The sequence below is a fragment of the Ambystoma mexicanum genome, chromosome 10 (assembly GCF_040938575.1).
Source record: "Ambystoma mexicanum isolate Mex_15411 chromosome 10, UKY_AmexF1_1, whole genome shotgun sequence".
NCBI classification, from domain to species: Eukaryota; Metazoa; Chordata; class Amphibia; order Caudata; family Ambystomatidae; genus Ambystoma; species Ambystoma mexicanum.
Genome location: NC_090932.1, coordinates 445908528 through 445936261, shown reverse-complemented (window position 1 = coordinate 445936261; position 27734 = coordinate 445908528).

The window sequence follows — 27734 nt, the reverse complement described above, 5'->3', positions numbered from 1 at the left end:
GTACGTGTATTCTAGGGGTGCGTGGGAAGTTCCACACGCGATATCAGCAGGGTACGTGTATTTCAGGGTGCAGGGGAAGTTACACACGCGATTACAGCAGGTACGTGTATTCCAGGGGTGCGCGGGAAGTTCCACACGCGATTCCATCAGGGTACGTGTATTTCAGGGGTGCGCGGGAATTTCCACACGCGATTGGGCCCGTGCGAGCAGGGTACACGTATCTCAGGGGTGCGCGGGAAGTTCCACACGCGATTCCATCAGGGTACGTGTATTACGGGGTGCGGGGGAAGTCTCACATGCGAAATCAGCAGGGTACGTGTATACCAGGGGTGCGCGGGAAGTTCCACACGCGATTCCATCAGGGTACGTGTATTACGGGGTGCGGGGGAAGTCTCACATGCGAAATCAGCAGGGTACGTGTATTTCGGGGTGCGCGTGAAGTTCCACACGCGATATCAGCAGGGTACGTGTATTTCAGGGGTGCGCGGGAATTTCCACACGCGATTGGGCCCGTGCGAGCAGGGTACGCGTATTTCAGGGGTGCGCGGGGAGCACCACACGTGAATTGCACGTGTGGGTCCTCCCAGGTGTTCCCTCTACACCCTCTGCGGCCCCTACAGGTGGCTCACACCACAGGGGCCTACCCTGCACATGTCCTGAAGGCACCACATCCACCATGGCCATGCCCCCCAGCCAACCCACATGTCAACTTGCACTACTGCCCACCAACGCATGTCCCCCTGCACCTCCAGCCACCAGGGGCACCCTCCACAGGCCCCCACCCATGTCTCCCAGCACCCCCACGCCCCAGCAGTGCAGGGGCACCCACCACCAGGCCCCCACCCATGTCTCCCACCACCCCCAGCCACCAGGGGCAGCCTCCACCAGGCCCCCCACCCATGTCTCCCAGGACCCCCACCCCCCAGCCACCAGGGGCAGCCTCCACCAGGCCCCCACCATGTCTCCCAGCACCCCCACCCCCCAGCAGTGCAGGGGCACCCTCCACCAGGCCCCCACTCATGTCTCCCACCCCCCACCCCCCCAGCACTGAGGGGCACCCTCCACCAGGCCCCCACTCATGTCTCCCACCCCCCGACCCCCCAGCACTGTGGGGCACCCTCCACCAGGCCAGGCCCCCACTCATGTCTCCCATCACCCCCACCCCCCAGCCACCAGGGGCAGCCTCCACCAGGCCCCCACAAATGTCTCCCAGCACCCCCCACCACTGTGGGGAACCTGCCAGCAGGCCCCCACCCATGTCTCCCAGCACCCCCACCCCCCAGCACTGTGGGGCACCTGCCAGCAGGCCCCCACCCATGTCCAACTCATGTTCCCCACCCCCCCCACCCCCCAGCACTGTGGGGCACCTGCCAGCAAGCCCCCACCCATGTCTCCCAGCACCCCCACCCCCCAGCACTGTGGGGTACCTGCCAGCAGGCCCCCGCCCATGTCTCCCAGCACCCCCACCCCCCAGCACTGTGGGGCACCCTCCATCAGGCCAGGCCCCCACTCATGTCTCCCATCACCCCCACCCCCCAGCCACCAGGGGCAGCCTCCACCAGGCCCCCACCCATGTCTCCCAGCACCCCCACCCCCCAGCACTGTGGGGCACCTGCCAGCAGGCCCCCCACCCATGTCTCCCAGCACCCCCACCCCCCAGCACTGTGGGGCACCTGCCAGCAGGCCCCCACCCATGTCCAACTCATGTTCCCCACCCCCCCCCACCCCCCAGCACTGTGGGGCACCTGCCAGCAGGCCCCCACCATGTCTCCCAGCACCCCCACCCCCCAGCACTTGGGGGCACCTGCCAGCAGGCCCCCACCCATGTCTCCCAGCACCCCCACCCCCCAGCACTGTGGGGCACCTGCCAGCAGGCCCCCACCCATGTCTCCCAGCACCCCCACCCCCCAGCACTGTGGGGCACCTGCCAGCAGGCCCCCACCCATGTCTCCCAGCACCCCCACCCCCCAGCACTGTGGGGCACCTGCCAGCAGGCCCCCACCCATGTCCAACTCATGTTCCCCACCCCCCACACCCCCCAGCACTGTGGGGCACCTGCCAGCAGGCCCCCACCCATGTCCAACTCATGTTCCCCACCCTCCCCCCCCCAGCACTGTGGGGCACCTGCCACCAGGCCCCCACCCATGTCTCCCACAACCCCCACCCCCCCCAGTCACCAGGGGCAGCCTCCACCAGGCCCCCACTCATGTCCCCCTGCACCCAGGTCCTCACAATCCCCAATCATGTGGGTTATGGTCAGCCTCCACAGCCAAAAGGCCCTACCAAGTAACCCATTCACCCACATGGAAATGGAAATTACATGTTACACCCCTAATGTTCATAAAGCAAATGAACCCATGTCCGTCACACACAATGGTTGCAAATGAATGTGGGAAAACACCCAACATGACATGCATGAAACCAATGAGATGATACCACACATTGAAGTATGAAAACAAAATTGTATTAAAAAAAATTGAATGCAAATGAAATGAAACAAACTACAATGGCAATGAAAAAAAGATAAGCTGCATGTCCGTCCAAAAAAATCAAAACTACAAATCCAAATCCAAAAAAAAGTTGTTCAAAGTCACATTAAAAATAAAATCAATCCAATGAAGAACTATGTACAAAACATCCAAGGGTCCATGAGCCCAACTGAACAAAGGAAACCTACAAAAAACCCTAACTAAAATGCAACTATATTCAAAAAGTGGAGCTATGTCCGTCGACTCCAAATCATAAGAAGAAACAAATGAAACCTAAAACTAAAGAACTATATACAAAGGCGGCGGGCAAGTCCAGCGGCTCACTCCGTGGTGTTCCGGGCCAGGGCATCATCAAACTCCTCGTCTATGTCCCGGAGGCGGTCCTGTTCCATGGCCCGAGGGTCGGCAGGGACGACGCCATCTGCTCCTCCAACCCCCTGCGGATTGCCTCGAGGCACTCGGCTCGCCTCAGGGCCCTCCGCATGGAGTTCTCCGCCCTGACCATTGTGAGCCACGCCTCTTCTGCCCGCCACCGCTGCCACACGGAAGACACTTCCCGTCCTGGGTCCTCCTGCCCTCCGGCCGATGCCTGCCCCTCCGATGTTGATGGCCCCGAGCCATGATGCCTCCCACGTTGACTCCGCTGCTGCCTCCGACGCCACTGCCTCTGCCAGCACGACGGCATCCAGGCTGATGGAATCCACCGACGCCGTCGTGCACGTGCCCTGCCTGATGATGCCGGCACATCCTCCATCTGCTGGGGTACAGTTGCTGTGGTGTCCACCCCTGCTGGACCTCTGACTCCCGACTGTGGCAGGGATGGGATCCCCACCGAGCTGGCTGCATTGGTCAGGGCAGGTCCAGAGGGGGACCTGGTGGCATCTGGGTCGGAAGACGGCAAGGAGAACGACTGGCGTATAGTCTCCACAGAGGAGGAGAGGGCCGCCAGATTGGCCGACACATGCAGGAAACCCCCGAACATGGACGATCCCAATTGGGCCACGTCGGCACGGTGCTCTTCGTGATGACGTGCGTGCTCCTCCTGGGAAGCACGCACGGCATCACGAATCACAGCCGTGCGCATCGTGACCCCAATCAGGACCTTCTCCATACGGCCAGGGGTCCCCTCGTCCGCAGGTGGAGGGGAGTCAGATGACATGGACATCCCCTCTACCTGCGGACGGGCCTGGGACGGGGCATCCCTGCTGGTGCATGGTGGTGCACCCACAGGGTCAGGGACAGTGACATGCACAGGACCCTCCACGGTGACCTGTGCTGCCTCCTGCCCCTGCCCCTGGACTGCACCACTTGCACCAGCAGGGATGCCCCCACCAGGCCCCATGTGCGCCTCAGTGGCGGCCTCCTCCGACTCTGTGGAAACCACCAACCTGGATGGCTCCTCACCGTCTTCCGCCGTAGCAGGCCCCTGTGGGGTCTCACCCACCCCTTCCGCTGCAGCCGTGGGGGCATCCCCGCCGCCTTGCTCCACAGCGCCGTCTCCGCCCTCTTCTTCACTAGCCGCTGCGTAGAGGGAGACATAGAACACAAGCATCAGGGTACTGTACAATGGTCCCCTAGACAGGAAGCAATAGCAGATGAGTGCCACTGTCAAAGTACACTTCCATCATGTCCCTCCACAACACATGTGTCAGTCCAGGCAAAACACACACAGTGACAGTCATGGTGCATGCCATGGACATTTCCATACATGTCCAATGGACTCTCGAAACATACAATGTAATGGAACTCACATGCATCATGGGTCATGCCTATCACATGCACACACTTCACCTCAGTCACATCCATCTGGCCCCGTACACCCCAATCACAGTGGATACAAGGATGACTAGGCTGCATCAGTGAATCTGTACATTGTCACAGACATGTGTCATGCATCCATGGCATCCACAAGTCACAGACACGCAGGTCAGCCACACAGACATGGACACCCTATATGTACCTGGCATCAGCACCCATCCCTCACCCCCACCCATGCCCAGGAACAGAGACTGCCATGCTCTCATGTGTACAATCTGCATAGGGCTCCCCATGTCGCATTTAAACACATGCAACAACCGTGCGGTTCACACATTACTGGTCGCACATGCATTACCATGATGTCCCTGCACACATACATGCGTACATGGCCTATGTCACACATACAGGCAAGTATCAGACCACCAGCACACTGCAACATGTCCTGTCTCACACAGCAATGCTTGGCCACTTACCGCTCAACTCCAGACGGGTCTCCCTCTCAAGGACCTGGGCGTGGAGCGCTGGGTGTATGCGTTCCAGGACCCCCATCTGGATGGAACTCATGCGGCCCCGGCCCCCCTCCACGAGGCGCCGGGCCTTCATGAGGGTCCTGGACCTCATGTCTTCCCAGCGCTTCTTGACCTTCTGGATGGTGCGGGTTGCCACCCCCTCCGCGTTGATGGCAACCACACAGTCGGCCCAGATCCTCTCCCGTCCTTCCTTGTTGGCGCGGGACGATCCGAAGAGGGCATCATACTGCCCCAGGACTTGCTCCACCAGGACACCAACTTCGGTGGCAGTGAAGCTGGTGCCCCTCTGCCCCTCTGGCCGGGGGTTGCCACTGGTGCCAGATGTGGATGTGCCCGACATGGCAACCCCAGGGGCAGGAGTGGGTGGGCAACTGGGTCCTGGGGCTGGGCTGTGGAGCGATGTTATCTGAGTCGGGAGTCTTCTGTTCCAGCAGGGGTGGACACAGCAACTGGACCCCTGCAGATGGCTGATGTGCAGGCACCAAATGGCAGGGCACGGTGGCAGCAGGCAGGCAGGCATGCAGGCAGCAGCAGATGGCACGTGGGAGGCTGCTCGGGGCACTGGGGGGCAGTAATTCGGCCTTCTGGGCAGGAGCGTGGTCTTCCGTGTGTTTTCGCGTGGCCAGCTTGATACAGAGTGATTTGGCACGTGAAAATCCTGCACGTCAGCGTGAAAATCGAGGAAAGGCCCTTAGCGCATAAGCGCGTCAGCACGCGTACGCGATTTCATTGGACCAAAGGCCCTTACAGCGTAAGCGCGTCTGTGACGTTTTGCGCACGGGCGTTGCCCTGGCAGGGCTTGGAGATCCCGCGTGCCTTTACACTGTTCTGTATGTGCTTTTCGTGCGGTGCGTGTGTTTTCCATCCGTTGGGGTTCACACGCTATTACTTCACAGCGGGTGTTGGCTACGCGTTCTTCTACACGCAAGGCAGACGGTGAGTGGTACCCCGCTCCCCCAGGCCCGATCGCGCACCTGAAATACACGTAGCCCGCTCCCCCAGGCCCGATCGCGTGAGAAACTTCACGCGAAACCCTGAAATACACGTAGCCCGCTCCCCCAGGCCCGATCGCGTGAAAAACTTCACGCGAACCCCTGAAATACACGTAGCCCGCTCCCCCAGGCCCGATCGCGTGAAAAACTTCACGCGAACCCCTGAAATACACGTAGCCCGCTCCCCCAGGCCCGATAGCGTGAAAAAGTTCACGCGAACCCCTGAAATACACGTAACCCGCTCCCCCAGGCCCGATTGCGTTAAAAACTTCACGCGAACCCCTGAAATACACGTAGCCCGCTCCCCCAGGCCCGATCGCGTGAAAAACTTCACGCGAACCCCTGAAATACACGTAGCCCGCTCCCCCAGGCCCGATTGCGTGAAAAAGTTCACGCGAACCCCTGAAATACACGTAGCCCGCTCCCCCAGGCCCGATCGCGTGAAAAAGTTCACGCGAACCCCTGAAATACACCCAATTGCTGTATGTTGCCACTTTTGTAATGCGCAGGAACGCTACCGCCTACCTTCGTGTGGCGGACGTGTTTCGGCTTGTGCATGTCTTTAGCTGTGCGTGGCTTTGCCCTATTCGATTCCATGAATACGTGTGGTTCGAGTGCGTGTGGGGTTCCGTCTGCTTCCCTGCAGTACATCCCCAGTTACGCCCTTATTTTCATGCGTTGTTCCCCATTCCGCGCGTTACGCCCCGTGTCCCGCCCACTTTCTGGTGTATGCGCCGAGGTTGTGCGCTTTCACTGTGCGCGTCGCGCACGCCTTTCGGGATGTTGCAGTGACTTGTGCGCCATGCACGGGTTTGGCGCACATCCCGGGGTGTACACGCGCAGGGACTTCCATTTTTTCCGCTTGCGCCTGCTTGCGCGTAGATTTTCGGCGCACGTTTGTTCCATGAATCGGCCCCTTAATAACTATACCCACTATAATTCTATTGATTTCTTCACAAGGAAACAAATACAGATGTCATAACCACTATCCTCAATTCTGCCACGACCAGAAATACCATATATACTTCAATTCTATCAGCACACCATATTACAAATACTATATACTCCCCCCTACAGTACCTATAATTACTATACACATGTATTATGGCCGTCGCCAGTGGCCATTTTCTTGGGGGCATGTCCTCAAAAATATGGCAACTGGCCACAACCACCTGCAAATAACAACACTCACCCTAAACTTCCTCACTCCCAATGTCGTCAGCGGACAATGAAATGACCGCAGACTTGGCGGCACCTGCAGCAATTATTTTTCACTTATAAAAACAACTCCTCAACCCCACCCACCACACCCTTTCCAGGCCCTTGCTTGCCCACAAAATCACCCCAAATGTTTTTCCACACCCTTTTCTCACTGCACTGTCTGCGGTCAATGGCAGCTGTCCGCGGATCCAACAAGGTTACCGTTTCAAAAAATCTGTTGCACCTCACACTTTTGAACATCCAATTAGCATGTGTTTTTTGGTGTCTGTGGACACCAAGCCACCCCCTGATAGGTCCAGAGCCTTTCACGGACTCCCAATCAGGAAATTGGTCTACGGACCGGACCTGGATGTCACTAATTTTGTTTTTCCTTCTTTTTGGCTGTTTTAAAAAAACCTCTACTCGACAGATTTACTGCAAATTTACGAAAGCACTCTTTTGGGACCAAGTTACTGCACCTGGCGCAGGTTTGGTGAAAATCTGTCCAGTAGTTTGGACTGTAGGCATGAGCAATTTGTTTTCCATTGTGTCTATGATTATTTCAAAAGATTTCGGACACCACCATAACTTTGTCCCCCCTTGATGAAAGCACACCAAATATCCGAAGTGGCAATATACTTTGTTTGCAAACTTTGGTGATGATTCGTCCGGAGGGTGCAAAGTTATAAGCCACCCACAAAGTGCTCTTTCTGTGAGTTGAGCAACTTTACCATATCTACAGGGCCACTACCACAGGCCCTGTAAAATATATATATATATATGCCCCGTGTGTCTCTCCCCTCCCACCCACCCCCGCTCATGCCCTGTGTATCTCTCCCCTCCCCCCAATCCCCGACCCCCCAGCTCATGCCCCGTGTGTCTATCCCTCACGCCGCCCACTCCCCGCTCATGCCCCGTGTCTCTATCCCTCCCGCCTCCCACCCCCAGCTCATGCCCTGTGTCTCTTTCCCTCCCGTCGCCCACCCCCCGCTCATGCACCGGGTCTCTATCCCTCCCGCCGCCCACCCCCGCTCATGCCACATGTGTCTATCCCTCCCGCCGCCCACCCCCCACTCATGCCCCGTGTCTCTATCCCTCCCACCGCCCACCACCCGCTCATGCCCTGTGTGTCTCTCCCCTCCCCCCACCCCCGCTCATGCCCCGTGTGTCTCTCCCCTCCCCCACACCTGACCCCCCGCTCATGCCCCGTGTGTCTATCCCTCCCAACGCCCACCCCCCGCTCTTGCCCCGTGTGTCTATCCCTCCTGCCGCCCACCTCCCGCTCATGCCCCGTGTGTCTATCCCTATCGCCGCCCACCCCCCGCTTATGCCCCGTGTCTCTATCCCTCCCCCTGGTCATGCCCCGTGTCTCTATCCCTCCCCCGCTCATGCCCCGTGTCTCTATCCCTCCCATCGCCCACCCCCCGCTCATGCCCCGTGTCTCTATCCCTCCCGCCGCCCACCCCCAGTGTCTCTATCCCTCACGCCGGCCACCCCCCGCTCATGCCCCGTGACTTTATTCCTTCCGCCGTCCACCCCCCGCTCATGCCCTGTGTGTCTCTTTCCTCCCCCCTCCATCCTCCCACTGACCCCCCGCTCATGCCCCATGTGTCTATCCCTCCCAACGTCCACCCCCGCTCATGCCCCGTGTGTCTCTCCTCTCCCCCCCACCTCCCGACCCCCCGCTCATGCCCCCGTGTGTCTATCCCTCCCGCCGCCCACCCCCCGCTCATGCCCCGTGTGTCTATCCCTCCTGCCACCCACCCCCTCTCATGCCCCGTGTGTCTATCCCTCCCGCCGCCCACCCACCGCTCATTCCCCGTGTGGCTATCCCTCCCGCCGCCCACCCCCCGCTCATGCCCCGTGTCTCTATCCCTCCCCCGCTCATGCCCCGTGTCTCTATCCCTCGCGCCGCCCACGCCCTGTGTCTCTATCCCTCCCGCCGCCCAGCCCCGCTCATGCCCCGTGTCTCTATCCCTCCCGCCGCCCACCCCCCGCTCATGACCCGTGTGTCTCTCCCCTCCCCCCCGCCCCCGCTCATGCCCCGTGTGTCTCTCCCCTCCCCCCCACCCCCAACCGCCCGCTCATGCCCCGTGTGTCTATCCCTCCCACCCCCCGCTCAAGCTCCGTGTGTCTATCCCTCCTGCCGCCCACCCCTGCTCATGCCCCGTGTGTCTATCCCTATCGCCGCCCACCCCCCGCTCATGCCCCATGTCTCTATCCCTCCCCCCGCTCATGCCCCGTGTCTCTATCCCTCCCCCATGTCTCTATCCCTCCCACCGCCCACCCCCCGCTTATGCCCCGTGTCTCTATCCCTCCCGCCGCCCACCCCCTGTGTCTCCATCCCTCTCGCCGCCCACCCCCCACTCATGCCCCGTGTGTCTATCACCCCGCTCATGCCCCGTGTCTCTATCCCTTCCGCCGTCCACCCCCCGCTCATGCTCCGTGCGTCTCTCCCCTCCCCCCCACCACTGACCCCCCGCTCTTTCCCTGTGTGTCTATCCCTCCCAACGCCCACCACCGCTCATGCCCCGTGTGTCTCTCCCCTCCCCCCACATCCCGACCCCCCGCTCATGTCTCGTGTGGCTATCCCTCCCGCCGCCCACCCCCCGCTCATGCCCCGTGTCTCTATCCCTCCCCCGCTCATGCCTCGTGTCTCTATCCCTCCCGCCGCCCACGCCCCGTGTCTCTATCCCTCCCGCCGCCCACCCCCGCTCATGCCCCGTGTCTCTATCCCTCCCGCCGCCCACCCCCCTCTCATGCCCTGTGTCTCTTTCCCTCCCGCCGCCCAAGCCCCGCTCATGCCCCATGTCTCTATCCCTCCCGCACCCCACCCCTGCTCATGCCCCGTGTCTCTATCCCTCCCGCCGCCCACCCCCCACTCATGCCCGGTGTCTCTATCCCTCCCACCGCCCACCCCCCGCTCATGCCCTGTGTGTCTCTCCCCTCCCCCCCACTCCCGCTCATGCCCCGTGTGTCTCTCCCCTCCCCCCCACCCCCGACCCCCAGCTCATGCCCCGTTTGTCTATCCCTCCCACCGCCCACCCCCCGCTCATGCCCCGTGTGTCTATCCCTCTCGCCGCCCACCTCCCACTCATGCCTCGTGTGTCTATCCCTATCGCCGCCCACCCCCCGCTCATGCCCCGTGTCTCTATCCCTCCTGCCGCCCACCCCCCGTGTCTCTATCCCTCCCGCCGCCCACCCCCCACTCATGCCCTGTGTGTCTATCCCCCCGCTCATGCCCCATGTCTCTATCCCTCCCGCCGTCCACCCCCCGCTCATGCCCCGTGTGTCTCTCCCCTCCCCCCCACATCCCGACCCTCCGCTCATGCCCCGTGTGTCTATCCCTCCCGCCGCCCACCCCCCGCTCATGCCCCGTGTGTCTATCCCATCCCGCCACCCACCCGCCGCTCATGCCCCGTGTGTCTATCCCTCCCGACGCCAACCCCCGCTCATGCCCCGTGTGGCTATCCCTCCCGCCGCCCACCCCCTGCTCATGCCTGTGTGTCTATCCCTCCCGCCGCCCACCCCCCGCTCATGCCCCATGTGTCTATCCCTCCTGCCGCCCACCCCCCGCTCAGGCCCCGTGTGTCTATCCCTCCCGCCGCCCACCCCCCGCTCATGCCCCGTGTGTCTATCTCTCCCGCCGCCCACCCCATCTCATGCCCCGTGTCTCTATCCCTCCCCCGCTCATGCCCCGTGTCTCTATCCCTCCCGCCGCCCACTCCCCGTGTCTCTATCCCTCCCGCCGCCGACCCCCGCTCATGCCCTGTGTCTCTTTCCCTCCCGCCGCCCATCCCCTACTCATGCCCAGTGTCTCTATCCCTCCCACCGCCCACCCCCCGCTCATGTCCCATGTGTCTCTCCCCTCCCCCCACCACCGCTCATGCCCCATGTGTCTCTCCCCTCACCCCCACCCCCGACCCCCCGCTCATGCCCCGTGTGTCTATACCTCCCACCGCCCACCCCCCGCTAAAGCCCCATGTGTCTATCCCTCCTGCCGCCCACCCCCCGCTCATGTCCCGTGTGTCTATCCCTATCGCCGCCCACCCCCCGCTCATGCCCCGTGTCTCTATCCCTCCCCCCGCTCATGCCCCGTGTCTCTATCCCTCCCCCGCTCATGCCCCGTGTCTCTATCCCTCCCACCGCCCACCCCCCGCTCATGCCCCGTGTCTCTATCCCTCCCGCTGCCCACCCCCTGTGTCTATATCCCTCCTGCCGCCCACCCCCCACTCATGCCCCGTGTGTCTATCCCCCCGCTCATGCCCCGTGTCTCTATCCCTCCCGTCGTCCACCCCCCGCTCACGCCCCGTGTGTCTCTCCCCTCCCCCCCACCACTGACCCCCCGCTCATACCCCGTGTCTCTATCCCTCCCGTCTCCACCCCCCGCTCATGCCCCGTGTGTCTATCCCTCCCTCCGCCCACCCACCGCTCATGCCCCGTGTGTCTATCCCTCCCGCCACCCACCCCCCGCTCATGCCCCGTGTGTCTATCCCTCCCGCCGCCCACCCCCCGCTGATGCCCCGTGTGGCTATCCCTCCCGCCGCCCACCCCCTGCTCATGCCCCGTGTGTCTATCCCTCCCGCCACCCACCCCCCGCTCATGCCCAGTGTGTCTATCCCTCCCGCCGCCCACCCCCCGCTCAGGCCCTGTGTGTCTATCCCTCCCGCCGCCCAACCCCGCTCATGCCCCGTGTGTCTATCCCTCCCGCCGCCCACCCCCCGCTCATGCCCCGTGTGTCTATCTCTCCCACCGCCCACCCCCGCTCATGCCCCGTGTCTCTATTCCTCCCCACTCATGCCCCGTGTCTCTATCCCTCCTGCCGCCCACCCCCCGCTCATGCCCCGTGTCTCTATCCCTCCCGCTGCCCACCCCCCGCTCATGCCCCGTGTGTCTCTCCCCTCCCCCCCACCCCCGCTCATGCCCCGTGAGTCTCTCCCCCCACCCCCGCTCATGCCCCGTGTGTCTATCCCTCCCGCTGCCCGCCCCCCGCTCATGCCCCGTGTGTCTATCCCTCCCGCCCACCCCCCACTCATGCCCCGTGTGTCTATCCCTCCCGCCCACCCCTCGCTCATGCCCCGTGTGTTTATCCCTATCGCCGCCCAACCCCCGCTCAGGCCCCGTGTGTCTATCCCTCTAGCCACCCACTCCCGGCTCATGCCCCATGTGTCTAGAAACTCCTGCCGTCCACCCCCCGCTCATCCCCTGTGTGTCTATCCCTCCCACCGCCCACCCCCCGCTCATGCCCCATGTCTCTATCCCTACCCCCGCTCATGCCCCATGTCTCTATCCCTCCTGCCGCCCACGCCCCGTGTCTCTATCCCTCCCGCCGCCCACCCCCCGCTCATGCCCCGTGTCTCTATCCCTCCCGCCGCCCACTCGCCGCTCATGCCCCGTGTGTCTCTCGCCCCCACCCCCACTCATGCCCCATGTGTCTCTCCCCTCCCCCCCTGCTCATGCCCCGTGTGTCTATCCCTCCCGCCGCCCACCCCCCGCTCATGCCCCGTGTGTCTATCTCGCCCGCCCACCCCCCGCTCATGCCCCGTGTGTCTATCCCTCCCGCCCACCGCCGCTCATGCCTCGTGTTTTCTATTTTCTATCCCTCCTGCCGCCCACCCCCCGCTCATGCCCCATATCTCTATCCCTCCCCCCGCTCATGCCCCGTGTGTCTATCCCTTCTGCCGCCCACCCCCCACTCATGCCCCGTGTCTCTATCCCTCCCGCCGCCCACCCCCCGCTCATGCCCTGTGTCTCTATCCCTCCCACTGCCCACGCCCCACTCATGCCCCGTGTCTCTATCCCTCCCGCCGCCCACCCCCCACTCATGCTCCATGTGTCTATCCCTCCCGCCGCCCACCCCCCCTCTCATGCCCCGTGTGTCTATCCCTCCCGCCGCACACCCCCCCGCTCATGCCCCGTGTGTCTATCCCTCCCACCGCCCACCCCCCGCTCATGTCCCGTGTGTCTATCCCTCCCACCGCCCACACCCCGCTCATGCCCCATGTCTCTATCCCTCCCGCCGCCCACGCCCCGTGTCTCTATCCCTCCCGCAGCCCACCCCCCCACCTATGACCCATGTCTTTATCCCATCTGCCGCCCACCCCCTGCTCATGCCCCGTGTCTCTATCCCTCCCGCCGCCCACCCCCCGCTCATGCCATATGTTTCTATCCCTCCCATCGCTCATGCCCCGTGTCTCTATCCCTCCCGCCGCCCATGCCCGTGTCTCTATCCCTCCCGCCGCCCACCCCTGCTCATGCCCCGTGTGTCTATCCCTCCCGCCGCCCACCCCCCGCTCATGGCCCGTGTGTCTATCCCTCCGGCCCACCCCCCGCTCATGCCCCGTGTGTCTATCCCTCCTGCCCAATCCCGCTCTTGCCCTGTGTGTCTATCCCTCCCGCCGCCCACCCCTGCTCATGCCCCGTGTCTCTATCCCTCCCGCCTCTCACCCCCCACTTATGCCCCGTGTCTCTATCCCTCCCACTGCCCACGCCCCACTCATGCCCTGTGTCTCTATGCCTCCGCCGCACACCCCCGCTCATGCTCCGTGTGTCTATCCCTCCCGCTGCCCACCCCCCGCTCATGTCCCATGTGTCTATCCCTCCCGCCGCCCACCTCCCGCTCATGCTCCGTGTGTCTACCCCTCCCGCCGCCCACCCCCCGCTTATGCCCCGTGTGTCTATCCCTCCCGCCGCCCACTTCCCCGCTCATGCCCCGTGTGTCTATCCCTGCCACCGCCCACCCCCCGCTCATGTCCCGTGTGTCTATCCCTCCCACCGCCCACCCCCTGCTCATGCCCCATGTCTCTATCCCTCCCGCTGCCCACGCCCCGTGTCTCTATCCCTCCCGCCGCCCACCCCCCACTCATGCCCCGTGTCTTTATCCCGCCCGCCGCCCACCCCCTGCGCATGCCCTGTGTCTCTAACCCACCCACCGCCCACCCCCCGCTCATGCCCCGTGTCTCTATCCCTACCGCCACCCACCCCCGCTCATGCCCCGTGTCTCTATCCCTCCCGCCGACCACTCGCCGCTCATGCTCCGTGTGTCTCTCGCCCCCACCCCCACTCATGCCCCATGTGTCTCTCCCCTCCCCCCCTGCTCATGCCCCGTGTGTCTATCCCTCCCACCGCCCACCCCCCGCTCATGCCCCGTGTGTCTATCTCTCCCGCCCACCCCCCGCTCATGTTCCGTGTGGCTATCCCTCCCGCCGCCCACCCCCTGCTCATGCCCCGTGTGTCTATCCCTCCCGCCACCCACCCCCCGCTCATGCCCAGTGTGTCTATCCCTCCCGCCGCCCACCCCCCGCTCAGGCCCTGTGTGTCTATCCCTCCCGCCGCCCAACCCCGCTCATGCCCCGTGTGTCTATCCCTCCCGCCGCCCACCCCCCGCTCATGCCCCGTGTGTCTATCTCTCCCACCCCCGCTCATGCCCCGTGTCTCTATTCCTCCCCACTCATGCCCCGTGTCTCTATCCCTCCCGCCGCCCACCCCCCGCTCATGCCCCGTGTCTCTATCCCTCCCGCTGCCCACCCCCCGCTCATGCCCCGTGTGTCTCTCCCCTCCCCCCCACCCCCGCTCATGCCCGTGAGTCTCTCCCCCCACCCCCGCTCATGCCCCGTGTGTCTATCCCTCCCGCTGCCCGCCCCCCGCTCATGCCCCGTGTGTCTATCCCTCCCGCCCACCCCCCACTCATGCCCCGTGTGTCTATCCCTCCCGCCCACCCCTCGCTCATGCCCCGTGTGTTTATCCCTATCGCCGCCCAACCCCCGCTCAGGCCCCGTGTGTCTATCCCTCTAGCCGCCCACTCCCGGCTCATGCCCCATGTGTCTAGAAACTCCTGCCGTCCACCCCCCGCTCATCCCCTGTGTGTCTATCCCTCCCACCGCCCACCCCCCGCTCATGCCCCATGTCTCTATCCCTACCCCCGCTCATGCCCCATGTCTCTATCCCTCCTGCCGCCCACGCCCCGTGTCTCTATCCCTCCCGCCATCCCACCCCACGCTCATGCCCCGTGTCTCTATCCCTCCCGCCGCCCACTCGCCGCTCATGCCCCGTGTGTCTCTCGCCCCCACCCCCACTCATGCCCCATGTGTCTCTCCCCTCCCCCCCTGCTCATGCCCCGTGTGTCTATCCCTCCCGCCGCCCACCCCCCGCTCATGCCCCGTGTGTCTATCTCGCCCGCCCACCCCCCGCTCATGCCCCGTGTGTCTATCCCTCCCGCCCACCCCCGCTCATGCCTCGTGTTTTCTATTTTCTATCCCTCCTGCCGCCCACCCCCCGCTCATGCCCCATATCTCTATCCCTCCCCCCGCTCATGCCCCGTGTGTCTATCCCTTCTGCCGCCCACCCCCCACTCATGCCCCGTGTCTCTATCCCTCCCGCCGCCCACCCCCCGCTCATGCCCTGTGTCTCTATCCCTCCCACTGCCCACGCCCCACTCATGCCCCGTGTCTCTATCCCTCCCGCCGCCCACCCCCCACTCATGCTCCATGTGTCTATCCCTCCCGCCGCCCACCCCCCCTCTCATGCCCCGTGTGTCTATCCCTCCCGCCGCACACCCCCCCGCTCATGCCCCGTGTGTCTATCCCTCCCACCGCCCACCCCCCGCTCATGTCCCGTGTGTCTATCCCTCCCGCCGCCCATACCCCGCTCATGCCCCATGTCTCTATCCCTCCCGCCGCCCACGCCCCGTGTCTCTATCCCTCCCGCAGCCCACCCCCCCACCTATGACCCATGTCTTTATCCCATCTGCCGCCCACCCCCTGCTCATGCCCCGTGTCTCTATCCCTCCCGCCGCCCACCCCCGCTCATGCCATATGTCTCTATCCCTCCCATCGCTCATGCCCCGTGTCTCTATCCCTCCCGCCGCCCATGCCCGTGTCTCTATCCCTCCCGCCGGCCACCCCTGCTCATGCCCCGTGTGTCTATCCCTCCCGCCGCCCACCCCCCACTCATGGCCCGTGTGTCTATCCCTCCGGCCCACCCCCCGCTCATGCCCCGTGTGTCTATCCCTCCTGCCCAACCCCGCTCTTGCCCTGTGTGTCTATCCCTCCCGCCGCCCACCTCTGCTCATGCCCCGTGTCTCTATCCCTCCCGCCGCTCAACCCCCACTTATGCCCCGTGTCTCTATCCCTCCCACTGCCCACGCCCCACTCATGCCCTGTGTCTCTATGCCTCCGCCGCACACCCCCGCTCATGCTCCGTGTGTCTATCCCTCCCGCTGCCCACCCCCCGCTCATGTCCCATGTGTCTATCCCTCCCCGCCGCCCACCTCCCGCTCATGCTCCGTGTGTCTACCCCTCCCGCCGCCCACCCCCCGCTTATGCCCCGTGTGTCTATCCCTCCCGCCGCCCACTTCCCCGCTCATGCCCCGTGTGTCTATCCCTGCCACCGCCCACCCCCCGCTCATGTCCCGTGTGTCTATCCCTCCCGACGCCCACCCCCCGCTCATGCCCCATGTCTCTATCCCTCCCGCTGCCCACGCCCCGTGTCTCTATCCCTCCCGCCGCCCACCCCCCACTCATGCCCCGTGTCTTTATCCCGCCCGCCGCCCACCCCCTGCGCATGCCCTGTGTCTCTAACCCACCCACCGCCCACCCCCCGCTCATGCCCCGTGTCTCTATCCCTACCGCCACCCACCCCCGCTCATGCCCCGTGTCTCTATCCCTCCCGCCGCCCACTCGCCGCTCATGCTCCGTGTGTCTCTCGCCCCCACCCCCACTCATGCCCCATGTGTCTCTCCCCTCCCCCCCTGCTCATGCCCCGTGTGTCTATCCCTCCCACCGCCCACCCCCCGCTCATGCCCCGTGTGTCTATCTCTCCCGCCCACCCCCCGCTCATGCCCCGTGTGTCTATCCCTCCCGCCCACCCCCGCTCATGCCTCGTGTTTTCTATTTTCTATCCCTCCTGCCACCCACCCCCCGCTCATGCCCCATATCTCTATCCCTCCCCCCGCTCATGCCCCGTGTGTCTATCCCTTCTGCCGCCCACCCCCACTCATGCCCCGTGTCTCTATCCCTCCCGCCGCCCACCCCCCGCTCATGCCCTGTGTCTCTATCCCTCCCACTGCCCACGCCCCACTGATGCCCTGTGTCTCTATGCCTCCGCCGCACACCCCCCCGCTCATGTTCCGTGTGTCTATCCCTCCCGCCGCCCACCACCCGCTCATGCCCCGTGTCTCTATCCCTCCCGCCGCCCACCCCCCACTCATGCTCCATGTGTCTATCCCTCCCGCCGCCCACCCCCCTCTCATGCCCCGTGTGTCTATCCCTCCCGCCGCACACCCCCCCGCTCATGCCCCGTGTGTCTATCCCTCCCACCGCCCACCCCCCGCTCATGTCCCGTGTGTCTATCCCTCCCGCCGCCCACCCCCCGCTCATGCCCCATGTCTCTATCCCTCCCGCCGCCCACGCCCCGTGTCTCTATCCCTCCCGCAGCCCACCCCCCACCTATGACCCATGTCTTTATCCCATCTGCCGCCCACCCCCTGCTCATGCCCCGTGTCTCTATCCCTCCCGCCGCCCACCCCCCGCTCATGCCATATGTCTCTATCCCTCCCATCGCTCATGCCCCGTGTCTCTATCCCTCCCGCCGCCCATGCCCGTGTCTCTATCCCTCCCGCCGCCCACCCCTGCTCATGCCCCGTGTGTCTATCCCTCCCGCCGCCCACCCCCCGCTCATGGCCCGTGTGTCTATCCCTCCGGGCCACCTCCCGCTCATGCCCCGTGTGTCTATCCCTCCTGCCCAACCCCGCTCTTGCCCTGTGTGTCTATCCCTCCCACCGCCAACTCCTGCTCATGCCCCGTGTCTCTATCCCTCCCGCCGCTCACCCCTCACTTATGCCCCATGTCTCTATCCCTCCCACTGCCCACGCGCCACTCATGCCCTGTGTTTCTATGCCTCCGCCGCACACCCCCCGCTCATGCTCCGTGTGTCTATCCCTCCCGCTGCCCACCCCCGCTCATGTCCCATGTGTCTATCCCTCCCGCCGCCCACCTCCCGCTCATGCTCCGTGTGTCTATCCCTCCCGCCGCCCACTTCCCCGCTCATGCCCGTGTGTCTATCCCTGCCACCGCCCACCCCCCGCTCATGTCCCGTGTGTCTATCCCTCCCGCCGCCCACACCCCGCTCATGCCCCATGTCTCTATCCCTCCCGCTGCCCACGCCCCGTGTCTCTATCCCTCCCGCCGCCCACTCCCCGCTCATGCCCCGTGTCTTTATCCCGCCCGCCGCCCACCCCCCGCTCATGCCCCGTGTCTCTATCCCTCCCAACGCCCACTCCCCGCTCATGCCCCGTGTGTCTCTCCCCTCCCCCCACCCCTTGACCCCCCGCTCATGCCCCGTGTGCCTATCCCTCCCGCTGCCCACCCCCCGCTCATGCCCCGTGTGTCTATCCCTCCCGCCGCCCACCCCCCGCGCATGCCCTGTGTGTCTATCCCTCCCGCCGCCCACCCCCCACTCATGCCCCGTGTGGCTATCCCTCCCGCCGCCCACCCCCCGCTCATGCCCCGTGTGTCTATCCCTCCCGCCGCCCACCCCCCGCTCATGCCCCGTGTGTTTATCACTCCCGCCGCCCACCCCCCGCTCATGCCCCGTGTGTCTATCCCTCCCGCCGCCCAACCCCACTCATGCCCCGGTGTGTCTATCCCTCCTGCCGCCCACCCCCCGCTCATGCCCTGTGTGTCTATCCCTCCTGCCGCCCACCCCCCGCTCATGCCCTGTGTGTCTATCTCTCCCGCCGCCCACCCACGCTCATGCCCCGTGTCTCTATCCCTCCCCCGCTCATGCCCCGTGTCTCTATCCCTCACGCTGCTCATGCCCCGTGTCTCTATCCCTCCCACCGCCCACCCCCCGCTCATGCCCCGTGTGTCTATCACTCCTGCCGGCCACCCCCCGCTCATGTCCCGTGTGTCTATCCCTCCCGCCGCCCAACCCCGCTCATGCCCCGTGTGTCTATCCCTCCCGCCGCCCACCCCCCGCTCATGCCCCGTGTGACTATCCCTCCGGCCGCCCACCCCCCGCTTATGCCCCGTGTGTCTATCCCTCCCGCCGCCCACCCCCCGCTCATGCCCCGTGTGTTTATCACTCCCGCCGGCCACCCCCCGCTCATGCCCCGTGTGTCTATCCCTCCCGCCGCCCAACCCCGCTCATGCCCCGTGTGTCTATCCCTCCTGCCGCCCACCCCCTGCTCATGCCCCGTGTGTCTATCCCTCCCGCCGCCCACCCTCCGCTCATGCCCTGTGTGTCTATCTCTCCCGCCGCCCACCCCCGCTCATGCCCTGTGTCTCTATCCCTCCCCCGCTCATGCCCCGTGTCTCTATCCCTCCCGCTGCTCATGCCCCATGTCTCTAACCCTCCCACCGCCCACCCCCCGCTCATGCCCCGTGTGTCTATCCCTCCTGCCGCCCACCCCCCGCTCATGCCCTGTGTGTCTATCTCTCCCGCCGCCCACCCCCGCTCATGCCCCGTGTCTCTATCCCTCCCCCGCTCATGCCCCGTGTCTCTATCCCTCCCGCTGCTCATGCCCCGTGTCTCTATCCCTCCCACCGCCCACCCCCCGCTCATGCCCCGTGTGTCTATCACTCCCGCCGGCCACCCCCGCTCATGTCCCGTGTGTCTATCCCTCCCGCTGCCCAACCCCGCTCATGCCCCGTGTGTCTATCCCTCCCGCCGCCCACCCCCCGCTCATGCCCCGTGTGGCTATCCCTCCCGCCGCCCACCCCCCGCTCATGCCCCGTGTGTTTATCACTCCCGCCAGCCACCCCCCGCTCATGCCCCGTGTGTCTATCCCTCCCGCCGCCCAACCCCGCTCATGCCCCGTGTGTCTATCCCTCCTGCCGCCCACCCCCCGCTCATGCCCCGTGTGTCTATCTCTCCCGCCGCCCACCCCCGCTCATGCCCCGTGTCTCTATCCCTCCCCCGCTCATGCCCCGTGTCTCTATCCCTCCCGCTGCTCATGCCCCATGTCTCTAACCCTCCCACCGCCCACCCCCCCTCATGCCCCGTGTGTCTACCACCCCTGCCGGCCACCCCCCGCTCATGTCCCGTGTGTCTATCCCTCCCGCCGCCCAACCCCGCTCATGCCCCGTGTGTCTATCCCTCCTGCCGCACCCCCCGCTCATGCCCCGTGTGTCTATCCCTTCCGCTGCCCACCCCCCGCTCAAGCCCCGTGTGTCTATCTCTCCCGCCGCCCACCCCCGCTCATGCTCCATGTCTCTATCCCTCCCCCGCTCATACCCCATGTCTCTATCCCTCCCGCTGCTCATGCCCCGTGTCTCTATCCCTCCCAACGCCCACCCCCCGCTCATGCCCCGTGTGTCTCTCCTCTTCCCCCCCTCTGACCCCCCGCTCATGCCCCGTGTGTCTATCCCTCCCGCCGCCCAACCACTGCTTATGCCCCATGTGTCTATCCCTTCTGCCACCCACCCCCCACTCATGCCCCGTGTGTCTATCCCTCCCGCCGCCCACCCCCCGCTCATGCCCCGTGTGTCTATCCCTCCCGCCGCCCAACCCCGCTCATGCCCCGTGTGTCTATCCTTCCTGCCGCCCACCCCCTGCTCATTCCCCGTGTGTCTATCCCTCCCGCCGCCCAGCCCCCGCTCATGCTCCATGTGTCAATCTCTCCCGCCGCCCACCCCCGCTCATGCCCCGTGTCTCTATCCCTCCCCGCTCATGCCCCGTGTCTCTATCCCTCCTGCTGCCCATGCCCCGTGTCTCTATCCCTCCCGCCGCCCACCCCCCGCTCATGCCCCATGTCTCTATCCCTCCTGTCGCCCACCCCGGCTCATGCCCCGTTTGTCTCTCCCTCCCCCCACCCCCGCTCATGCCCCGTGTGTCTCTCCCCCCACCCCCGCTCATGCCCCGTGTGTCTATCCCTCCTGCCCCCTGCTCATGCCCCGTGTGTCTATCCCTCCCGCCCACCCTTCTCTTATGCCCCGTGTGTCTATCCCTCCCGCCCACCCCTCGCTCATGCCCCGTGTGTTTATCCCTATCGCCGCCCACCCCCCGCTCATGCCCTGTGTGTCTATCCCTCCAGCCGCCCACCCCCGCTCATGCCCCGTGTGTCTATCCCTCCCGCCGCCCACCCCCCGCTCATGCCCCGTGTCTCTATCCCTCCCGCCGCCCACCCCCCACTAATGCCCCATGTCTCTATCCCTCCCGCCGCCCATGCCCCGTGTCTCTATCCCTCCCGCACCCCACCCCCCACCTATGACCCATGTCTTTATCCCATCTGCCGCCCACCCCCTGCTCATGCCCCGTGTCTCTATCCCTCCGCCGCCCCACCCCCCGCTCATGCCATATGTCTCTATCCCTCCCATCGCTCATGCCCCGTGTCTCTATCCCTCCCGCCGCCCATGCCCGTGTCTCTATCCCTCCCGCCGCCCACCCCTGCTCATGCCCCGTGTGTCTATCCCTCCCGCCGCCCACCCCCCGCTCATGGCCCGTGTGTCTATCCCTCCGGCCCACCCCCCGCTCATGCCCCGTGTGTCTATCCCCCGCTCTTGCCCTGTGTGTCTATCCCTCCCGCCGCCCACCCCTGCTCATGCCCCGTGTCTCTATCCCTCCCGCCGCTCACCCCCCACTTATGCCCCATGTCTCTTTCCCTCCCACTGCCCACGCCCCACTCATGCCCTGTGTCTCTATGCCTCCGCCGCACACCCCCCGCTCATGCTCCGTGTGTCTATCCCTCCCGCCGCCCACCCCCCGCTCATGTCCCATGTGTCTATCCCTCCCGCTGCCCACCTCCCGCTCATGCTCCGTGTGTCTATCCCTCCCGCCGCCCACCCCCCGCGTGTCTATCCCTCCCGCCGCCCACTTCCCCGCTCATGCCCCGTGTGTCTATCCCTGCCACCGCCCACCCCCCGCTCATGTCCCGTGTGTCTATCCCTCCCGCCACCCACCCCCCGCTCATGCCCCATGTCTCTATCCCTCCCCGCTGCCCAAGCCCCGTGTCTCTATCCCTCCCGCCGCCCACCCCCCACTCATGCCCCGTGTCTTTATCCCGCCCGCCGCCCACCCCCTGCGCATGCCCCGTGTCTCTAACCCACCCACCGCCCAGCCCCCGCTCATGCCCCGTGTCTCTAACCCACCCACCGCCCACCCCCCGCTCATGCCCCGTGTCTCTATCCCTCCCGCCGCCCACCCCCCGCTCATGCCCCGTGTCTCTATCCCTCCCAACGCCCACCCCCCGCTCATGCCCCGTGTGTCTATCCCTCCTGCCGCCCACCCCCCGCTCATGCCCTGTGTGTCTATCTCTCCCGCCGCCCACCCCCGCTCATGCCCCGTGTCTCTATCCCTCCCCCGCTCATGCCCCGTGTCTCTATCCCTCCCGCTGCTCATGCCCCGTGTCTCTATCCCTCCCACCGCCCACCCCCCGCTCAAGCCCCGTGTGTCTATCACTCCCGCCGGCCACCCCCGCTCATGTCCCGTGTGTCTATCCCTCCCGCCGCCCAACCCCGCTCATGCTCCGTGTGTCTATCCCTCCCGCCGCCCACCCCCCGCTCATGCCCCGTGTGGCTATCCCTCCCGCCGCCCACCCCCCGCTCATGCCCGTGTGTCTATCCCTCCCGTCGCCCACCCCCCGCTCATGCCCCGTGTGTTTATCACTCTCGCCGGCCACCCCCCGCTCATGCCCCGTGTGTCTATCCCTCCCGCCGCCCAACCCCGCTCATGCCCCGTGTGTCTATCCCTCCTGCCGCCCACCCCCCGCTCATGCCCCGTGTGTCTATCCCTCCCGCGCCCCCACCCCCCCGCTCATGCCCTGTGTGTCTATCTCTCCCGCCGCCCACCCCCGCTCATGCCCCATGTGTCTATCACCCCCGCCGGCCACCCCCCGCTCATGTCCCTTGTGTCTATCCCTCCCGCCGCCCAACCCCACTCATGCCCGTGTGTCTATCCTCCTGCCGCACCCCCCCGCTCATGCCCCGTGTGTCTATCCCTCCCGCTGCCCACCCCCCGCTCATGCTCCGTGTCTCTATCCCTCCCCCGCTCATGCCCCATGTCTCTATCCCTCCCGCTGCTCATGCCCCGTGTCTCTATCCCTCCCGCCGCCCAACCCCGCTCATGCCCCGTGTGTCTATCCTTCCTGCCGCCCACCCCCCGCTCATGCCCCGTGTGTCTCTCCTCTTCCCCCCCCTCCGACCCCCCGCTTATGCCCATGTGTCTATCTCTTCCACCACCCACCCCCCACTCATGCCCCGTGTGTCTATCCTCCCGCCCGCCCACCCCCCGCTCATGCCCCGTGTGTCTATCCCTCCCGCGCCCAACCCCGCTCATGCCCCGTGTGTCTATCCTTCCTGCCGCCCACCCCCTGCTCATTCCCCGTGTGTCTATCCCTCCCGCCGCCCACCCCCCGCTCATGCCCATGTGTCAATCTCTCCCCGCCGCCCACCCCCGCTCATGCCCCGTGTCTCTATCCCTCCCCCGCTCATGCCCCGTGTCTCTATCCCTCCTGCTGCCCATGCCCCGTGTCTCTATCCCTCCCGCCGCCCACCCCCCGCTCATACCCCATGTCTCTATCCCTCCCGCCGCCCACCCCCGGCTCATGCCCCGTGTGTCTCTCCCCTCCCCCCACGCCCGCTCATGCCCCGTGTGTCTCTCCCCCCACCCCCGCTCATGCCCCGTGTGTCTATCCCTCCTGCCGCCTGCCCCCTGCTCATGCCCGTGTGTCTATCCCTCCCGCCCACCCTTCTCTTATGCCCCGTGTGTCTATCCCTCCCGCCCACCCCTCGCTCATGCCCCGTGTGTTTATCCCTATCGCCGCCCACCCCCCGCTCATGCCCTGTGTGTCTATCCCTCCAGCCGCCCACCCCCGCTCATGCCCCGTGTGTCTATCCCTCCCGCCGCCCACCCCCCGCTCATGCCCCGTGTCTCTATCCCTCCCGCCGCCCACCCCCCACTCATGCCTCATGTCTCTATCCCTCCCGCCGCTCATGCCCCGTGTCTCTATCCCTCCCACCGCCCACCCCCCGCTCATGCCCCATGTCTCTATCCCTCCTGATGCCCACTCCCCGCTCATGCCCCGTGTGTCTCTTCCCTCCCCTCCACCCCCACCCCGTGTGTCTCTCCCCTCCCCCCAGCCCCGCTCATGCCCCGTGTGTCTATCCCTCCTGCCCACCCCCGCCCATGCCCCGTGTGTCTATCCATCCCGCCCACCCCCGCTCATGCCCCGTGTTTTTTATCCCTCTCGCTGCCCACCCCCCGCTCATGCCCCGTGTATCTATCCCTCCCGCCGGCCACCCCCCGCTCATGTCCCGTGTGTCTATCCCTCCCGCCACACAACCCCGCTCATGCCCCGTGTGTCTATCCCTCCCGCCGCCCACCCCCGCTCATACCCCGTGTGTCTATCACTCCCACCAGCCACCCCCAGCTCTTGTCCTGTGTGTCTATCAATCCCGCCGCCAAACCCCGCTCATGCCCCGTGTGTCTATCCCTCCCGCTGCCCATCCCCCGCTCATGCCCCGTGTGGCTATCCCTCCCACCGCCCACCCCCCGCTCATGCCCCGTGTGTCTATCCCTCCCGCTGCCCACCCCCCGCTCATGCCCCGTGTGTTTATCACTCCCGCCGGCCACCCCCCGCTCATGCCCCGTGTGTCTATCCCTCCTGCCGCCCAACCCCGATCATGCCCCGTGTGTCTATCCCTCCTGCCGCCCAACCCGCTCATGCCCCGTGTGTCTATCCCTCCCGCTGCCCACCCCCCGCTCATGCCCTGTGTGTCTATCTCTCCCGCCGCCCACCCCCGCTCATGCCCCGTGTCTCTATCCTCCCCCGCTCATGCCCCGTGTCTCAATCCCTCCCGCTGCTCATGCCCCGTGTCTCTATCCCTCCCACCGCCCACCCCCCGCTCATGCCCCGTGTGTCTATCACTCCCGCCGGCCACCCCCGCTCATGTCCCGTGTGTCTATCCCTCCCGCCGCCAAACCCTGCTCATGCCCCGTGTGTCTATCCCTCCCGCAGCCCACCCCCCGTGTGTCTATCCCTCCCGCTGCCCACCCCCCGCTCATGCCCCGTGTGTCTATCTCTCCCGCCGCCCACCCCCGCTCATGCCCCGTGTCTCTATCCCTCCCCCGCTCATGCCCCATGTCTCTATCCCTCCCGCTGCTCATGCCCCATGTCTCTATCCCTCCCACCGCGCACCCCCCGCTCATGCCCCATGTGTCTCTCCCCTTCCCCCACCCCCCAACCCCCCGCTCATGCCCGTGTGTCTATCCCTCCTGCCGCCCACCCCCCGCTCATGCCCCGTGTGTCTATCCTCCCGCCACCCACCCCCTGCTCATGCCCCGTGTGTCTCTCCCCTCCCCCCCACCCCTGCTCATGCCCCGTGTGTCTCTCCCCCCCACCCCCGCTCATGCCCCGTGTGTCTATCCCTCCTGCCGCCTGCCTCCTGCTCATGCCCCGTGTGTCTATCCCTCCTGCCCACCCTTCGCTCATGCCCCGTGTGTCTATCCCTCCCGCCCACCCCGCGCTCATGCCCCGTGTGTTTATCCCTATCGCCGCCCAACCCCCGCTCATGCCCCGTGTGTCTATTCCTCCAGCCGCCCACCCCCCGCTCATGCCCCGTGTGTCTATCCCTCCCGCCGCCCACCCCCGCTCATGCCACGTGTCTCTATCCCTCCCGCCGCCCACCCCCCACTCATGCCCGATGTCTCTATCCCTCCCCCCACTCATGCCCCGTGTCTCTATCCCTCCCGCCGCGAAAGCCCCGTGTCTCTATCCCTCCCACCGCCCACACTCCGCTCATGCCCCATGTCTCTATCCCTCCCGCCGCCCACTCCCTGCTCATGCCCCGTGTGTCTCTCCCCTCCCCTCCACCCCCGTTCATGCCCCGTGTGTCTCTCCCCTCCCCCCACCCCTGCTCATGCCCCGTGTGTCTAACCCTCCCCGCCGCCCACCCCCCGCTCATGCCCCATGTGTCTATCCCTCCCGCCCACCCCCCGCCCATGTCCCGTGTGTCTATCCATCCCGCCCACCCCCCGCTCATGCCCCGTGTTTTCTATCCCTCCCGCCGCCCACCCCCCGCTCATGCCCCGTGTGTCTATCCCTCCCGCCGCCCACCCCCCGCTCATGCCCCGTGTTTCTATCCCTCCCGCCGCCTAACCCCGCTCATACCCCGTGTGTCTATCCTTCCTGCCGCCCACCCCCGCTCATGCCCCGTGTGGCTATCCCTCCCGCCGGCCACCCCCCGCTCATGCCCCGTGTGTCTATCCCTCCTGCCGCCCAACCCCGCTCATGCCCCGTGTGTCTATCCCTCCTGCCGCCCAACCCCGCTCATGCCCCGTGTGTCTATCCCTCCCGCTGCCCACCCCCCGCTCATGCCCTGTGTGTCTATCTCTCCCGCCGCCCACCCCCGCTCATGCCCCGTGTCTCTATCCCTCCCCCTCTCATGCCCCGTGTCTCTATCCCTCCCGCTGCTCATGCCCCGTGTCGCTATCCCTCCCACCGCCCACCCCCTGCTCATGCCCCGTGTGTCTATCACTCCCGCCGGCCACCCCCGCTCATGTCCCGTGTGTCTATCCCTCCCGCCGCCAAACCCTGCTCATGCCCCGTGTGTCTAACCCTCCCGCAGCCCACCCCCCCGCTCATGCCCCGTGTGTCTATCCCTCCCGCTGCCCACCCCCCGCTCATGCCCCGTGTGTCTATCTCTCCCGCCGCCCACCCCCGCTCATGCCCCGTGTCTCTATCCCTCCCCCGCTCATGCCCCATGTCTCTATCCCTCCCGCTGCTCATGCCCCATGTCTCTATCCCTCCCACCGCGCACCCCCCGCTCATGCCCCATGTGTCTCTCCCCTTCCCCCCACCCCCCAACCCCCCGCTCATGCCCCGTGTGTCTATCCCTCCTGCCGCCCACCCCCCGCTCATGCCCCGTGTGTCTATCCCTCCCGCCACCCACCCCCGGCTCATGCCCCGTGTGTCTCTCCCCTCCCCCCCACCCCTGCTCATGCCCCGTGTGTCTCTCCCCCCCACCCCCGCTCATGCCCCGTGTGTCTATCCCTCCTGCCGCCTGCCTCCTGCTCATGCCCCGTGTGTCTATCCCTCCTGCCCACCCTTCGCTCATGCCCCGTGTGTCTATCCCTCCCGCCCACCCCTCGCTCATGCCCCGTGTGTTTATCCCTATCGCCGCCCAACCCCCGCTCATGCCCCGTGTGTCTATTCCTCCAGCCGCCCACCCCCGCTCATGCCCCGTGTGTCTATCCCTCCCGCCGCCCACCCCCCGGTCATGCCACATGTCTCTATCCCTCCCGCCGCCCACCCCCCACTCATGCCCGATGTCTCTATCCCTCCCCCCGCTCATGCCCCGTGTCTCTATCCCTCCCGCCGCCCAAGCCCCGTGTCTCTATCCCTCCCACCGCCCACCCTCCGCTCATGCCCCATGTCTCTATCCCTCCCGCCGCCCACTCCCTGCTCATGCCCCGTGTGTCTCTCCCCTCCACCCCCGTTCATGCCCCGTGTGTCTCTCCCCTCCCCCCACCCCTGCTCATGCCCCGTGTGTCTAACCCTCCCGCCGCCCACCCCCGCTCATGCCCCATGTGTCTATCCCTCCCGCCCACCCCCCGCCCATGTCCCGTGTGTCTATCCATCCCGCCCACCGCCCGCTCATGCCCGTGTTTTCTATCCCTCCCGCCGCCCACCCCCCGCTCATGCCCCGTGTGTCTATCCCTCCCGCCGCCCACCCCCCGCTCATGCCCCGTGTTTCTATCCCTCCCGCCGCCTAACCCCGCTCATGCCCCGTGTGTCTATCCTTCCTGCCGCCCACCCCCCGCTCATGCCC